The sequence below is a fragment of the Salmo salar genome, chromosome ssa17, assembly GCF_905237065.1.
Source record: "Salmo salar chromosome ssa17, Ssal_v3.1, whole genome shotgun sequence".
In the NCBI taxonomy this organism is placed as follows: Eukaryota; Metazoa; Chordata; class Actinopteri; order Salmoniformes; family Salmonidae; genus Salmo; species Salmo salar.
Window position 1 is genome coordinate 65,758,509 of NC_059458.1, and position 12,893 is coordinate 65,771,401.

Consider the following 12,893-nt stretch of genomic DNA (forward strand, 5'->3'; position numbering starts at 1 on the left):
GGCCACTCTTCCGTAAAGCCCAGCTCTGTTTAGTGTACGGCTTAAAGTGGTCCTGTGGACAGATACTCCAATCTCCACTGTGGAGCTTTGCAGCTCCTTCAGGGTTATCTTTGGTCTCTTTGTTGCCTCTCTGATTAGTACCCTCCTTGCCTGGTCCGTGAGTTTTGGTGGGCAGCCCTCTCTTGGCAGGTTTGTTGTGGTGCCATATTCTTTCAATTTTTTAATAATGGATTTAGTGCTGCTCTGTGGGATGTTCAAAGTTTTGGATATTTTTTTTATAACCAACCCTGATCTGTACTTCTCCACAACTTTGTCCCTAACCTGTTTGGAGAGCTCCTTGGTCTTCATTTTGCCGCTTGCTTGGTGGTAGGCGCGTTGCTTAGTGGTGTTGCAGACTCTGGGGCCTTTCAGAACAGGTGTATATATACTGAGATCATGTGACACTTAGATTGCACACAGGTGGACTTTATTTAACAAATTATGTAAATTCTGAAGGCAATTGGTTGCACCAGATCTTATTTAGCGGCTTCATAGCAAAGGGGTCGAATACATATGCATGCACCACTTTTCCGTTTTTGATTTTTTAGAATTTTCTGAAACAAGTAATTTTTTTCATTTCACTTGACCAATTTGGACTGTTTGTGTATGTCCATTACATGAAATCCAAATAAAAATCAATTTAAATTACAGGTTTTAATGCAACATAATAGGAAAAACGCCAAGGGGGGTGAATACTTTTACAAGGCACTGTATAGACTCATAAAGACAGTAAGCTAATGTTAATGAACATTTGATCGATCACACCTGTATTAAGCTACATTTGTTTTACAAGATCCACATCATTTCACCGGTATCACATCTTCAATATAGTCATAGAGTCTTTTCTACCTCCAACCCCCTGGGAACAGAGTGAACATCTGGTGACAGTGCTGTTCTATTCTGGGACAAGCAGAACCACCCAGCCCTATGTATGCAAATCTCAGTTTCACTCCCACAGCTACCAGTCTAGCAGTTGAACAGTTTCACTGCCTGAAATACCCTGGACTGGGCCAGATGTGAGGGATTGGACTGGTTTTAACCTCTATGGTGGATTCAGAGAGGGAGACATAACAGATATGCCACCATGTAATTTATGACAGATAAAATGGGTATTATACTTCATGATGATAGTTTATGTACAAGTAGTTTACATGTGTCTCATGTTGAATCCAGCATCATGTCTCATTCACAGAGCTAACAGTCGGTAACCTACTCATGATAAAAGTTAATATGCTGCTGTAGATGATCACATCCATTGAATTTCCACAGTTGGTTTTAAGTCCATGTGTGGACTTTATGAGGGGTTGGGAGCCTGAAGCGATTGTAACTTTCAAGTAATGTTCAATTACGTGAATAAAAAGGGCATGACTACAATGCTATTATTGGTTATTGGTTGTTTTTTAGCAAGACAAAACTATAATGAATAATGGAGATTTAAAATAAGTCATATATCATGTAACTTCTGAACATACCACTTTATCTGTTTATTAGTGTTATGGTAATATGCTACGGTAACATATTGATATCTATGGAAAAGAGGAATACCAGTCAGTTTCCACCTTCCAGTGATCATTGGCACGGCCAGCCCTCTCATTAGGCAGGATTAGGCAGCTGCCTATGGTGTTAGATTGACGAGGGCGGCATTTTCTGAGCTAAACTGACCAAGACACACATCCAGCCACACATAAAACCTCACATAATTCTGCCCAAAAACAATGATCATTTCTCTCAACCAGTGGCATTTGGGCTTTTTAGGTGAGCGCTGATGCAGCCCTATGATAATCAATGCCCACTTTGACAAAGGCAGGAGCGCAAAACATTTTGCTTGTCCATTCCCAGTGCTCCTCTCCGGGGTGCTGTTGGAGAGACACGTCGCTGTGGCATTCCACCAATGCTCCATAGAAAATAATCATCTAACATAAATCATGTAGCGGATATAGGATATGGTAGAAAGAGTATGTGGCTTTTTCTGTAGCCTACAGGACAGAGATAAAATGTTTGACAATGTAATGAGACGGACACTTACATCATTCAGGTTTCTCCGATCAATTTCTCTATTTATTTCACCTTTATTTAACCAGGTAGGCCAGTTGAGAACAAGTTCTCATTTACAACTGCAACCTGGCCAAGATAAAGCAAAGCAGTGCGACAAAAACAACAAAACACAGTTACACATAAACAAAGGTACAGTCACACAAAAGAAACAAAACACAAAAGAAAAACAGAAAAATATATGTACAGAGTGCAAATGTAGACGAGTATGGAGGTAGGCAATAGATAGGCCCTAAAGGAGAAAATAATTACAATTTAGCGGCAGGTAGCCTAGTGGTTAGAGCATTGGACTAGTAACTGAAAGGTTGCCAAATCGAATCCCTGAGCTTACACGGAAAAAATCTGCCATTCTGCCCCTGAACAAGGCGGTTAACCCACTGTTCCTAGGCTGTCATTGAACATAAGAATTTGTTCTTAACCTCCCTGGGCAAGGTGGGAAGCTTGCGTCCCACCTAGTCAACAGCCAGTGGAATCGCATGGCGCGAAATACAAATACCTCATAAATGCTATAACTTCAATTTCTCAAACATGTGACTATTTTACACCATTTTAAAGACAAGACTCTCATTAATCTAACCACATTGTCCGATTTCAAAAAGGCTTTACAGCGAAAGCAAAACATTAGATTATGTCAGGAGAGTACCCTGCCAAAAATAATCACACAGCCATTTTCAAAGCAAGCATATATGTCACAAAAACCAAAACCACAGCTAAATGCAGCACTAACCTTTGATGATCTTCATCAGATGACACTCCTAGGACATTATGTTATACAATACATGCATGTTTTGTTCAATCAAGTTCATATTTATATCAAAAACATATTTTTACATTAGCATGTGATGTTCAGAACTAGCATACCCACCGCAAACTTCCGGTGAATTTACTACATTACTCACGATTAACGTTCACAAAATACATAACAATTATTTTAAGAATTATAGATACAGAACTCCTTTATGCAATCGCGGTGTCAGATTTTAAAATAGCTTTTCGGCGAAAGCACATTTTGCAATATTCTGAGTAGATAGCCCGGCCATCACGGCTAGCTATTTTGACACCCACCAAGTTTGGCACTCACCAAACTCAGATTTACTATAAGAAAAATTGGATTACCTTTGCTGTTCTTCGTCAGAATGCACTCCCAGGACTTCTACTTCAACAACAAATGTTGTTTTGGTTCCAAATAATCCATAGTTATATTGAAATAGCTCCGTTTTGTTCGTGCGTTCAGGTCAGTATCCGAAGGGTGACGCGCGAGCGCAATTCGTGACAAAAAATGTAAAAATATTCCATTACCGTACTTCGAAGCATGTCAAACGCTGTTTAATATCAATTTTTATGCAATTTTTCTCATAAAATAGCAATAATATTCCAACCGGGCAACGTTGTATTCATTCAAAGTCTGAAAGAAAAACATGGAGTCCTCTCGTGGACACACACTCCAGTGTCATTGTTCCCTGCCTGACCACTCACAAAAACTCCTGCTGTTTTTCGCCCAGAGACTGCAGAGACGTCATTCCACTTTCTGGCGCCTTTTGAGAGCCAATGGAAGCCTTAGAAAATGTTACGTTACAGCAGAGAGGCTGTATTTTTGATAGAGATGCCACAGAAGGAGACCAAATTGTCAGACAGGGCACTTCCTGTATGGAATCTTCTCAGGTTTTGGCCTGCCATATGAGTTCTGTTATACTCACAGACACCATTCAAACAGTTTTAGAAACTTCAGAGAGTTTTCTATCCAAATCTACAAATTATATGCATATTCTCTTTTCTGGGCAAGAGTAGTAACCAGTTTAAATCGGGTACGTTTTATATCCGGCCGTGCAAATACTGCCCCCTAGCCCCAACAGGTTAACTGATTTGCCTAGTTAAATAAAGGTAAAATAAAAAATAAATAAATACTGGAGTAATATATGTGCAGATGATGATGTGCAAGTAGAGATACTGGAGTGCAAAAGAGCAAGAGGGTAAGTAATAATATGGGGATGAGGTAGTCGGGTGTGCTATTCACAGATTGGCTGTGTACAAGTACAGTGATCGGTAAGCTGCTCAGACAGCTGCTGCTTAAAGTTAGAGAGGGAGATATAAGACTCCAGCTTCAGAGAGTTTTGCAATTCGTTCCAGTCATTGGCAGCAGAGAACTGGAAGGAAAGACGGCCAAAGGAAGTGTTGGCTTTGGGGATGACCAGTGCAATATACCTCCTGGAGCGCATGTTACGGGTGGGTGTTGCTATGGTGACCAGTGAACTGAGATAAGGCGGGGCTTTACCTAGCAAAGACATATAGATGACCTGGAGTCCGTGAGTTTGGCGACGGATATGTAGTGAGGGCCAGCCAACGAGACCATACAGGTCTCAGTGGTGGGTAGTATATGGGGTTTTGGTGATAAAACGGATGGCACTGTGCTAGACAACATCCAGTTTGCTGAGTAGAGTGTTGGGGGCTATTTTGTAAATGACATTGCCGAAGTAAAGGATCGGTAGGATAGTCAGTTTTACGAGGGTAAGTTTGGCGACATGAGTGAAGGAGGTTTTGTTGCGAAATAGGAAGCCGATTCTAGATTTCATTTTGGATTGGAGATGCTTAATGTGAGTCTGGGAGGAGAGATTACAGTCTAATCAGACACCTAGGTATTTGTAGTTGTCCACATATTCTACGTCACAACCGTCCAGAGTAGTGATGCTAGACGGGTGGGAGGGTACGAGCAGCAATCGGTTGAAGAGTTTTACTAGCACTTAGTTTTACTAGCATTTAAAAGCAGTTGGAGGCCACGAAAGGAGTGTTCTATGGCGTTGAAGCTCGTTTGGAGGTTTGTTAGCACAGTGTCCAAAGAAGGGCCAGATGTATACAGAATGGTGTCGTCTGCATAGAGGTGGATCAGAGAATCACCAGCAGCAAGAGTGACATCATTGATGTATACAGAGAAAAGAGTCGGCCCGAGAATTGAACCCTGTGGCACCCCCATAGAGACTGCCAGATGTTTGGACAACATGCCCTCCAAGTTGCTGCAGGGGGTGCTGAGATGTTGGCCAGGGTTGGCGTAGCCAGGTGGAATGCATGGCCAGCCGTGGAAATGATCGATTATCGTAGATTTATTGGTGGTGACAGTGTTTCCTATCCTCAGTGCAGTGGGCAGCCGGGAGGAGGTGCTCTTGTTCTCCATGGACTTTACAGCGTCCCAAAACTTTTTGGAAATAGTGCTACAGGAAGCAAATTTCTCTAACCTAAATGGCGCTCAATCAAATAAAGAATGTGTTGTAATGTTATCAAACAACATATCCTAAAAACAGGACAGGTCATAAAAATTGACAATATGGAATGGACAATCACAACTGTCCAGTCCGGACATCTTTTTAGGGTGTTACCCAGTGGTGTAAAGTATGTGATCGGACCAAGTCATTTGGTGTCACTCTAAAGCGGAAAGGTGGAATAAACGAGTCAAGAGTAGGTTTTCTTGATTCAACACAATTCTCTATTGAGGGATTTCTAACAATACAAACACTCCAACACACTCAATGAGAATCTCCAAAGGAACAACATACATCTTCTTTAGACGACACAGGATCACATTACGATTATCTTCAAACTATAACAACAATCACATATTTGTCACCGTCTTAATGGATCTTCTTGGATAGCACCTCTCTCTCTGTAGCCATTCTCCAGAGATAGTTTATCTTCCTCCCCTCTTGCTGGTTCCATCCTCTCTCTTGTAGGGGAAAGAGAATATCTCATTAGTACCGTCAGCTGTGCTTAATTGCCTCTGGTTACCTTGTCTCACATGCCTTGTTGGGCTACTATCCGTGAGCCCAGCCTGCCCTCTGGTGGTCCTTCCACATACCTCCCCCCCTCAGGACCGGACGGTCGGGCGCCAGACGCACCGTCTTGGTCGCGTCGAGACAGCGCGTCTGCATTCCCGTTCCTCGATCCGGCCCTGTGGATGACATGGAAAGAGAACGGTTGTAAAGCAAGTAACCATCTGGCTATTCTGTTGTTATTGTTTCTCTTACCAGCCATCCACATGAGGGGCGCATGGTCCATAACTAATGCAAACCTCCGACCCAGTAGGTAGTACCGGAGATAATCGAGGGCCCACTTAATGGCTAGGGCCTCTTTCTCTACGGTAGCATATCTCTGTTCCCGATCGCTGAGCTTTCTACTTATAAAGAGAATCGGCCTCTCTGCTTCGTCTTCACCCTGAGCTAGTACGGCCCCGAGCCCCGTATCCGAGGCGTCTACCTGTACAATGAACTCTTGTGAGAAGTCCGGAGCCTGTAGGACGGGATCAGAACACAGGCCCTCTTTTAGCAATTGAAAGGCCTCTTCCGCCTCATCTTTCCACTCTACCCGGTTTGGCAAGTTTTTCTTGAGGTTTGTAAGGGGGTTGGCAATGGTTGCATATCCAGGGATAAAACGGCGATAATATCCCGTTATCCCTAAGAAGGCCCAAACGACCCGCTTGGTCTGGGGTCGAGGCCAGTCCCGAATTGCCCTGGTCTTCTCTGCCTGTGGGCGTATTTTCCCATTCCCCACGGTGTACCCCAGGTATTCCGCTTCGGACAGACCCAGGCAGCATTTTTTTGGATTGGCCGTCAACCCTGTGGCTTCCAGACTCATGAGCACCGCCCGTAGTCGTAGGAGGTGACTGTCCCAGTCCTCGCTGTGGATGACCACATCGTCTATGTACGCCGCTGCGTACTCTTGATGGGGCCGTAGAATGGCATCCATGAGGCATTGGAAAGTTCTAGCAGCACCACGCAGTCCGAAGGGCATCCTCACATACTGAAAAAGCCCCTCCGGTGTGGCGAAGGCAGTCTTTGGGCAGTCCTCTGGAGCCACCGGCACTTGCCAATATCCCTTCGTCAAATCCAGGGTGGAGATGAACTTGGCCTTTCCTAAGCGCTCCAAGAGTTCATCCATGCGGGGCATGGGATACGCGTCGAATTTAGAGATTGCATTCACGCTCCTAAAGTCGTTGCAGAGTCTTATACTACCATTGGGTTTGGGGACCAGGACTATGGGACTGGATCACTCACTCGTCGATGGCTCGATCACACCCATCCTCAGCATCTCCCTTACCTCGTTCTTGGCGATGACTCGGCGGGCCTCAGGAATCCTGTAAGGACGGATATGCACCTTCTTGCCGGGTTCAGTGTGGATATGGTGGAACAAGACATCTGTTTGTCCTGGGAATGGAGAGAATACCCGGCCGAAGTTCATAATCAGCTTGTCTAGCTGTCTCGACTGTTCCGGCAGGAGAGTTTGGCCATGGCGCACCTGTGGTAGAACCTCCTCTTTTCCTTGGTCCTCCATGGCCATCAAAGCCACCTCCTCCTCTCTTCCATGGTACTTTTTCAACAGGTTTTTGTGATTGAGTTGGACCTTCTTCCTCTTGTCGGGTTGTTTGATGAGGTAATTGACCGGTGAGACCCTTTTCATTACCTCGTAGGGCCCCCTCCACTGCGCCAGCGGTGTTCAGCTGTGGGCACGAGCACCATCACTTTCTCTCCCACGGAGAACCCACGGGATGTCGCGGACTTATCATAGGCCCAGCCTTGGGTCCTTTGCGCCTTCTCCATATGCTCCTTTACTATGGGCCACACTGCCAACAGGCGGTCTCTCATCAGGGTAACATGTTCTATTGTGGATCGAAAGGGACATGGTTGGGTCTCCCAGGTCTCCTTGGCTAAGTCGAGGATCCCCCTGTGTCTAGTGGAAGAATCTTGATTTACTCACTTATCCTTGTGTCACTCGTCCACCTATTGCCCACATTCTCCACCAATGTGATCGGACCAAGTCATTTGGTGTCACTCTAAAGCGGAAAGGTGGAATAAACGAGTCAAGAGTAGGTTTTCTTGATTCAACACAGTTCTCTATTGAGGGATTTCTAACAATACAAACACTCCAACACAGTCAATGAGAATCTCCAAAGGAACAACATACATCTTCTTCTTTAGATGACACAGGATCACATTACGATTATCTTCAAACTATAACAATAATCACATATTCATCACTGTCTTAATGGATCTTCTTGGAAAGCACCTCTCTCTGTAGCCATTCTCCAGAGATAATTTATCTTCCTCCCCTCTTGCTGGTTCCATCCTCTCTCTTGTAGGGGAAAGAGAATATCTCATTAGTACCGTCAGCTGTGCTTAATTGCCTCTGGTTACCTTGTCTCACATGCCTTGTTGGGCTACTATCCATGAGCCCAGCCTGCCCTCTGGTGGTCCTTCCACAAGTACTTAAATAAAAATACATGAAAGTACTACTTTAGTCATTTTTTGGTGTATCTGTACAACTTTTACTTCACTACATTTCTAAAGAAAATAATGTATTTTTTACTCCATACATTTTCCCTAACACCCAAAAGTACTTTTTTTTGTAAATTATGTCTGAGTGTTGGAGTGTGCCCCTGGCTATCCGTAAATAAAAAAACAAGAAAATGGTGCTGTCTGGTTTGCATAGTAGGAATTTGAAATTATTTATACTTTTACTTTTGATACTTAAGTATATTTAAAACCACACAGCACTAGTGGACTGCCACTGAAGAGGTGCTCCACTATGCAGGACTGCTACTCTGTTCCTGACTGAGTTCAGCTCCCTCCTCTCCTGTGTCTCTGATCAAACACACTGGGACTCTGTGGGCCATAATTACAATACATGAAACCCAACATCCTTTCTACATTTTAAGATTTAATTTAATTGATCCTTTATTTACATGAGAAGTCACATTGAGATCTACATGTTTTTCAAGTGAGCCCTGGCCAAGAGAGCAGCATCCATACAGTGTACACATGAGACACAACACCACAACATAACAATGAATGGAAGTTAAAACTGTGCAAACTGCGTAAAAGAGTAGGTTTAAAAACATGTGCAGTCATTGGTCAGCAGTCCTCAAATCCAGGATTTAAAATCAATAATCTGAGTATGATGATCTAATTTGAAGTGCATACATTTCATTTCACGCATTTTTTTTTTGTACTGGCACCCTGTGGGAATTGAACCCACAACCCTGGTGTTGCACACACCATGCTCTACCAACTGAGCCACAGGGAAGACCCCTTCCTCTTCTTCTGTGGACTTTATATGTCGGTTGGCAACCAACTTTAAGGTAGATTACCACCCCCAACTGGACTGGAGTGTGGATTTAAGTTCATCTTTTGTGGGTATATACGCCTAAAATCCAATGAAAAAATGGGAGAGGCGGGACCTGCAGCGCGTCATGTGTAAAAAATAGACCCAAGTTCTATTTTAACGCCTGGCTAGCCGCCAGTTTAGAGAGCAATAGATAAAAAAATATTATTTCGTTTTATTTAGCCTAGATAACTGTTTGTACAGTATTGTCACGTCCTGACCAGTATAGGGGTTATTTGTTATTGTAGTTTGGTCAGGACGTGGCAGGGGGTATTTGGTTTATGTGGTTCGGGGTGTGTGTCTATGTAGAGGGGTGTTTGATTGAAGTATTCCGGGGTTTTTGGGCACTGTTCTATGTTAAGTGTATTTCTATGTTTTATTTTATACGTGTTTGTTTTGGTTTACCTTTTATGTCCAAATAAAAGAAGATGAGTGCACATATTCCTGCTGCGTTTTGTTCCACACTACCCTACGACAACCGTGACAAGTATGTTGAATTTGGTGTCTATTTCAGAATTTATGTAATTTTTCAAGGATGAGCACAAGATCATTTAAAGGAGAGAGGATCACTATAATTCTGGCAATGTGGAGAAGTGCAGCTATAGTGAGGGGTAACTTACTGGTTTGGTCAGGGCCAGCATGAGGGATACATTTTATCCAGTGTCGGTGAGTGTAGCTGTTAAGTTAAGTTTGAGCGTCTTATATCAATGATATAATCATTAACCAGATTAACCCGGATACCAGATTTTGACGAGTGATAACTCAGTTCTAGAATGTTGTCATTAATGAGAATGAATCTAAAAGTCTATTGACATTCAGACTTGACTTTGTTTAGACATCCAGCCTGTATTGTAGTTTCATTACCAGAGACAAATCTTCAAAGGCACAGTATTTATTTATTCAGAGTGGTACATGCATTCACACAGTCTTGATTTATAGAATCCTTCCAACTATACGATTGATATGTCATATGATAAAACGTTTACAACATATATAGCACATTTCTCATAACTAATGCATTTCAAGGTGTTCAAAGTCATGCATTGAAAGGCATATGGCACTTAACATCCTTCCGCTTGGCAGGTCTCATTAGCTGACTAAGGCAGCCTTTCATAAAGTATGGGTCACTACACAAAGTGGGTCGCGACGTGTCAGAGTAAATGTATAATTATTTAATTGATTTGGCCAAGTGCAACTGCGCTCACTGTTTAGCAGCGGCATCTCAACTCAGTTTGGCAGGTGTGCGAGTGGGAGGAAGATGTGTGCCTAGTTTACCGGATCTTTTGTCTGTAGTTTTCTTGAAGACCACTCCGAGACCCACAAGCTACAGCTCTGTTTTCAGCAGCAGATGATGTGCTGTCAGCCGCTGACTTGTCATTCCCACTCGCCATCACTTACCGCTGTTATCAAATTGGCTCAAGCTAGCCACAAGTTCTGACTGAGCTCAATCGTCTTGAAATACAGCGATGAGTTTCTCTCTTGGTTTTGTACAAACTTTGAGAAATAACGAGGATCGCCCGCAACGTGTTTTGTGCGGGGAAGTGCTTAGTAATGAGTCTCTCAAAACGAACATATTTAAACGACACGTCTTGACCAAACATCCACAGCATGACGGTAAACCCAGAACAGGGCAGAATGCTTCAGGAAACAGTGCTTCGACAGTGGAAGAGTAAGTCAATTAGCAAGGCATTGTTGTCATTTTATAACAGATGATGAGCACCATCTCTCATAGAAGTAGATGTGAGTTTCTCTTTCAAACGATCCCCTCATACTCAGCTAATAGCTAACGTTACCCAAAGCAAGCTAGCAAGATACTGATAGTGAAACCCTAAGTAACAGTACAGATGAAGATGAAAAATTATCAGGCCTACTGTACATCTTACTGTATAAATTATTGTTGAAAACAAGTCTAGGTTGGAACTGTTGCTGTTAAAATACAAGTAATCTTTTTTATTCTAAATAAAATGATTTAAAACATCACACAGATGTAGACATAACACACACAGCTGATAAGATAAATCAAGAGTAGTTCATATTTAGAATTTTTTTTTTTATTAAACGATAGTTTGTAGGTGGTTTTTAACCAGAGGCTTTCTCTGCCCCTCTAACAGGCATTCAAAGGGAACAGAGCTATCCTCAAAGCCTCATACCAGGTGAACCTAAATATAGCCAAGGCAAAGAAGCCCCACATTATAGGAGAGGATCTCATCAAACCCTGCCTGAGGGATGTCTGTGTATCTCTGAGTGAGGAGGCAGCAAAAAAAGTGGACTCAGTCCCACTTTCCAATGACACAGTGGGCAAAAGAATAAGAGATGTCAGTTGACATACAAGCATCTGTGATAGATGAGATGAATCAGCACAATAAATTATCTCTTCAATTAGATAAGTCAGTAGATGTGGCTGAAATTCTGCAGTTGATGGTATATGCAAGATGCGTATTTGAGGATAATATCCAGGAGGAATTTATTTTCTGTGACCATCTACAAACAACAACAAGGGGAGATTACATTTTTAGGGTGGTAGACACTCATTTGAAAGACTTGCAAATAGACTGGGCAAATTGTGCTGGGATTTGCACTGATGGTGCAAGATGCATGACTGGGTGCAACTCCGGATTCATAGCTCATGTCCGCAGAGTGGTGTGAAACTGACACATTGTATTCTGCACAGGGAGTCTTTGGCCAGCAAAGCATTACAACCTAACCAAGGGGCTGTTTTCGACTCAGTCTTAAAGATGGTGAATCTGATCACGAAGAGACCTCTTCAAACAAGGCTGTTCCGCGAGCTTTGCAATGAGATGGGAGCAGACCATGAGCACCTGCTCTTTCATTGTGTCCAGGGGGAGGGTCCTGGAGAGGCTGTGGGTACTGAGAGGAGGTTCTGGCCTATCTGGAGAAAGAGGACAGCGACCTTGCAGACCTCTTCCATGACAAACTGTGGTTGGCTAGGCTGGCTTACCTGGTTGACATTTTCAGAAGGCTCAATGAGCTAAACACAAGCCTCCAGGGCAAGGAATCAACCATTTTGGAGCTTGAAGATGGCATCAGAGGATTCACTGCACACCTAGGATTGTGGCAGTCACAGCTGAAGGCTGGCGCATATGGCATGTTCTCTGTTCTGTCAGCTCACATGCAGCAGATAGATTCCCCCCTATGTGAAGCTGTGAAGAAGGTCATGGCTGAGCACATGACCAGCCTGCAGCAGAACTTTGACCGGTACTTTCCTAACCCACAGAGATCTCAAAAACTTCAATGGGTGAGGTATCCCTTTCAAGCAGTGTCCTCATCAGACCTAGGACTAAGTCTGCCAGAGATGGAGGCCTTAGTGACACTACAAGCAAGCAATGGCAGCAATATGCTTTTTGAGGCAAACACACTCACACAGTTCTGGGTTGTTAATCTACAGCAGGAAGGGGTTTCCTGCCTGGCTGGGAAAGCAGTAGATGTTCTGATCCAGTTTGGCACCACATACCTATACGAGTCAGGGTTCTCAACTCTGGCGTTCTTAAAAAACAAGTACAGAAACAGACTCAATGCTTAACATGACCTCAGGGTGGCACTGTCAAACTGAGCCCAGAATAGACCTGCTTGTTGAAAACTTCAACCAGCCACTCCTCTCATTAGGAGTGTGTGTGTGCTGGTATACATCTGTGTGATGT